Raw genomic sequence first — 5,861 nt, forward strand, 5'->3', positions numbered from 1 at the left:
TTGTGTATCACGCCGTAACTTTTACTTGACGCAGCATTTTATGAGTCTGCATCCTCGACATTACATAAGACCTTCAGGCATTTGTGTCCTTGGTTACTAGAGTGCGTTTGTCCTAACCTGACGAAGATCCCTTACCCCTTTCAGCCCAGTTGACGGCCAATTATGGTCAGATTGGGAGGCTGATTTGACTAATAACCAAGGAGACCCATTACAACCTCATAACTAAGGCTTATTGAATTTCATGCGGCAACGACTTCAAGTGTTAGGTGTGGCCCAATTCCGTCTGATGAAAACAATTCGACTTTACTAACCCCTCCTCTGACGGCACACCACACTCCCTATTATATTCTAAGTCTTTAAGAGAAAGTAATCGTACTGAAGGGGTTTTACTCCTGTTACTCTGTCAGGCTAAACTGTGTCATCTGTCCAGTGTCATAACAGATTAAAACTCATTTTGTGGTAGTCACGAAAAAGTGATGGAAAAGGATGTACGAATGTACCGTCGTCTTTTTCTGCCAATGAGCTGCGTAAAGCAAGCCACAAAAGGACAAAAATCTGGGCCAGTTTGAGGTAAAAAGCAGTATAGCAAAGAATATAACCCACTGTTACTGCCAAAGGTGACATCTATGTTCAATAAGATGGACAGGTGGCAAAATAATACATTAAAAAGGACTGCTGCTATAGCCTTTTCATTTTAACTTGGCCTAAAAATGCACCTCTCCATCTTGAATGCTGAGATAGAACTATATTGTACAGTAGATTAACACTTGAATCTGATGCTAGTGACGAAGTTGTGCTATGGAAATTGTTATAGTTGTCTAATTCTGCCACAGAGCTATATGAGCTAAGCTAGAAAGAACAGAAATCTGGACCAAGTTAAAGTGAAAGAACTGTGCACTGTTTATTGGCCCCATCATGATGAAGCGTGTACTCTGGCATATTACTGTAGCTGACTGTGCTGATAACGAACCTACACATGGTGGCGCTGTGCGCCCTGAGTGGAGCAGCTGCGGCGTCCACTCGGGAGTCAAGCCTCTTCATATTTCTCCTCAGCATCCCTTGGGAAGGACTTTGGTCTGACCCTAATAAGGTGCTGTCTACCACAAGGGTCACTGGTTTCCTACACGGTGTATGTGTTGTGTTGTACCTCTAAGACAATCCCGTAGAAGCAGTTGCCTACCTGTGATCGACGGGACTAATCGACCAGACAGACTAGGGTTAAACAACAACAACAGAAACAACAACTGTGGCTGACGTTGGAGGATTTAATTCAGGTCAGGTACAGCACTGACCCTCAAGGGATTCAGCGTATATTCTGTGTTTTATAATGCCATGAAAAATGTTGCTAAGGCCTCATAGTTTGTGCTAAGACATAACTCGAAGAGAGAGAGAGAGAGAGAGAGAGAGAGTAGGTAAATAGGTATGTTCGATGGTAGGTAAGCAGTAAGATAGGAAGGTACAGCAGGTATGTGCAAAGTAAACAAGGGTAGGTAGGTAGGGAGGAAGTCGTGAAAGGTAGTATTGGTAAATATGTATTTGTATAGATATGCTTCTGTTTGTGTTGGTAGGTAGATAGGTAGGTAGGTAAGTAGGCAGGAAGGTAGTTAATTAAGTAGTTATATAAGTTAGGTAAGTAAGTAGGCAGGTAAGTAGGCAGAAAGGTAAGTAATGAAGTAGTTATAAAAGAAGTTAGGTAAGCTGGTAGGTAGGGAGGAAGGTAAGTTGGCTGGAAGGTAGATAATAAGGTTGTTACATAAGAAGATAGGTAGGTAAGAAGGCAATCGGGTTGTTAAACAAGAAAGTAGGTATGCAAATAGATAGGTAGACAGGTAAGTAAATATAGTAAGTATTGTAGGTAGAATGGTCGGTAATCAGGTAATTATATCAGAGGTTAGGTGAGCTGTTAGGTAAGTAGATAGGTAGTTAAATAAGAAGGTAGGTAAGCATGTAGCTAGGTAGGTATGTAGGCACTAAGGTAGGCAAGTAGGTAGGTGGGCGATCAGAAAATTAAGTAAGAATTAGGTAGGAAGGTAGGCAGATAAACAGGAAGATAAATAATCAGGCAGCAATATAACAAGTAGATAGGTAGATAGTTACGTAGGTAGGCAGGTAGGCAGTAAGACAGTGAGGGAAGGAGGGATGATTAGATAAGGTAAAATTTGATATGTCTTATAGGCCTATACTGATGGTGAAGAAGCGATATTACCTTGTTGCACTGGTTGCTATCTTGTCTAGCAATATCTTGTTTATGGGCTCTTCCCTTAGCATCCTGTTTAATAATAATAATAATAATAATAATAATAATAATAATAATAATAATAATAATAATAATAACAGCCATCAGAGAGTGCAACACCTGCTCCCAGTAGCTGGTCTAAGGGTCGAATATTTCACTTTGTCCTGTGACCTTGACCGTCGACAGTTTACTCTCAAAATCGTATTACTTTATTCTTGTCTAACCCATAACCCTTTCTATCAACTTTCGTTCAGATCAGATCAAAACTGTGTTGACTTTACCTAGTGACCTTGATCTTTAACTTTTCCCTGGAACCTTAACCTTTGACTTTGTTCTTAGAATCGAATCTCAGTTTCTTTGAGTGAGCCTGAACCCTTCCACAATGTTTAGTCTACATCGAATAGAAGATACTTAAGTTGACCTTGCTATGTGACCTTGACTTTTGACCTATTGTTTTCAAAAGTAATAAGTCAATCTTTTGGGTGATCCTCAACTCATCCACCAAGTCTGATCCATATTAAATTAAACCTGCTTTAGTTATTTTGTTCACTCACAGACACACGGGTCGAACTTTGACAATGCCCTGTGACCTTGACGTTTGCCTGTTTGCTCTTCATTCTTGCCTGATCCAAAACCTTCTCTGTGACCTTCACCTTTGACGGATCGTTCTCAAATTCGATATTTTTTAAACCTTATTCTCTGTCCTTCCACAAAGCTGGATCTAAATCGGATGGAAATTATTTGAGTTAACCTTCCCCTGTGACTTTGATCTTTGACCTATTGTACTCAGTAACAATAGATTTAAAACTTGATTGACCCTCAACCCCTCCACAAAGTTTGTATAAATGGGATCAAAGTTGTTTGAGCTTTTTTGTTAACGCCTTGACACACAGATCAGACTTTGACCTTGCTCTCTTACCTTGATCTTTGACTGATCGTTCTCAAACCTGTATGATTCTACTCTGGCCGTACCATTCACCCTTTCCTTAAGGTTGATCAAAACTGGGTAACGACTGTTTGAGTTGATTTTGTTGGGCCACTCGTTGATCAAACCATGTGACCTTGACCTTTGACCTATTTTGCTTAAAAACTTTCTCGCTGCCCCTCAGTCCTTCCACCATGTTTGAATAATATCTGATAAAATCCGCCTGACATTTTTATCCCCCCCACAAACACTGATCAAATTATAACGACCCCTCTCGATTTGCAAGTGCAGGTGTAAGAAAAAAATACATCACCCGAGAGAAGAACTTAATGTTTCCTAACCGGCAACTGTGTGAAGACGGGAGGTGAGGTAGTAGTATACTGGTGGCACTACCACTTCTCTGCCAACCTGTATCTCACTGCCAACCCATCCTCATCACTGACCACATCACTGCCAACTGCCACTCGTCCATCGGCAACCGCTGTAATTCCAACCTCTCTGCTCAGGGACCTTCCTTCCTCTGTGAGTATTAGTTTTTTTACTAATTACACAACAAGGCCCTCTTTCCCTGTCTACTCTTCCTACACTGTACTGCCTACACAACAGTGCCTATACCTACACGGCAAACACAACAGTGCCTATATTTACACTGCATGCACAGTAGTGCCTATACTTAAACCGCAAACACAACAGTGCCTATATTTACACTGCCTGCACAGTAGTGCCTATACTTATACCACAAACACAACAGTGCCCATATTTGCACTGCCTGCACAGTAGTGCCTATACTTATACTGCAAACACAACTGTGCCTGTATCGACACTGTTTCGTAACAGCGCTTACACTTGCACTGCTTACACAATTATGCCGTCATTCTTACACTGCCGATACTAAAGTGCTTAAATTAGTTCCCACGGAAACATTATTTCAACTGCTTACACTGCCTACTCAACAGTGCCAACCTCTCATACTGTCTACTCAACAGTGCCTACATCTTACACTGCCTACACGAGGTACACCACACCATCTACACTACCAACACTATAACGTATACACAGCTGCCTGGTGTATTAGGATCTTCACTAATTACACAGGCAACACTGTTTACCTCTGTCTACTCCACACCTCTTACACTGCTGCACGGTTAGTATTATTAGCTACACTGCCTATTGTCTTACACTGCCTACACTGCCCGCAATACACTAGCTACACTACAGAACACTACGCTACCCTGTGCTGTGCTATACGAGTACTACACTGCCATACGCTACACTACACTGCACTACACTACATTACACTACACTGCACCATGCTACAGTGTACAGACTACGTTACATTACACTGCGCTACTGTACACTATACTACGCTACATTATCTTACTGTGCACTACACTACACTACATTACACTGCACTACACTGCACTTTACTACACTACACTACACTACACTACACTACACTACACTACACTACACTACATTACACTGCACTACACTGCACTTCACTACACTACACTACACTACACTACACTACACTACACTACACTACATTACTTTACACTACATAGTACCCACAGTGCACTAATGCACTATCTACACCACATTACACGACACTTTACGTATTACACTATATTACCCTGCACTACACTACAACACTACACTACACCATACAGCGCTACACTGCACTACAATATCTTCCTATAACACTACACTGCACTTCACTACACTACACTACACTACACAGAAATACACTGCACTACAATATCTTACACTACACTACACTACACTACACTACACTAAACTACTGTATACTCCAGTATCTTACTATACACCATACTGTACTACACTACACTACACTACACTACACTACACTACACTACACTACACTACACTGCGTTACAATACACTACACATTCTTCAACCAGAGATCGTCACACTTTCGGTCTTGGTATCCTGACGATTTTATTGACTTTCGGGCAGGCTTTTGGAGAAGGAAGGGGTTAAATCTAGCCTTCTAACCCCTGAACACCAAAGATTATTGGCTAAGCTGAGAGATATCGTCTGGAAGCAGCACAAATATAACATCAAAATGCGTCATTGCCTTGAAGGGGTAAACCTGATAAACAGACTGTCCTTGATTTTTTAAAACAGTCCGTGATATCGTCACTATCGGCTGGTGCTATGATAAAGGCCTAATTCTGGGGGTTTTAGGAGGCTCTGGTGCTGGTGAGGGACGCCTCCATGTGGTGTTACCGATATCACCAGGCGGTGGAGCTGCCTGGTTATACAAGGTCCCTCAGTCCCCTACCCATCACCCCAAACGGAGGATGGTTGGCTGCAGAAGAGCAGCTTCGCTCTGCAGACCACTGGGTTCACGTTTCAGATGAATCTGGGACTACTACTACTATTATTACTACCACTATTGCTACTACTGCTACTACTACTACTACTACTATTAAGTGCCTCACTTATACCTACTTCCTCCGTACTTTTAGTCAAGGTCCACTTAGTCCTCTCACATGTCTGGTCTCAGCCCAGTCATATCAGGTTAACATGGGTCATTTCAAGTCCAGCTTACCTCTATTTGCGCAATTCAAGTCCGTTTTGACCCTACACATCCATTCACTCTAAGGGTCCACACCAAACGCTTGTTGGCAGGGGTGGATGCGGGCGGGAGCTTTGGGTCACTGTAACCTGTACAAG

Source organism: Coenobita brevimanus, chromosome 39 (assembly GCF_032717465.1).
Source record: "Coenobita brevimanus isolate Jiangsu-jjx chromosome 39, ASM3271746v2, whole genome shotgun sequence".
Classification (NCBI taxonomy): domain Eukaryota; kingdom Metazoa; phylum Arthropoda; class Malacostraca; order Decapoda; family Coenobitidae; genus Coenobita; species Coenobita brevimanus.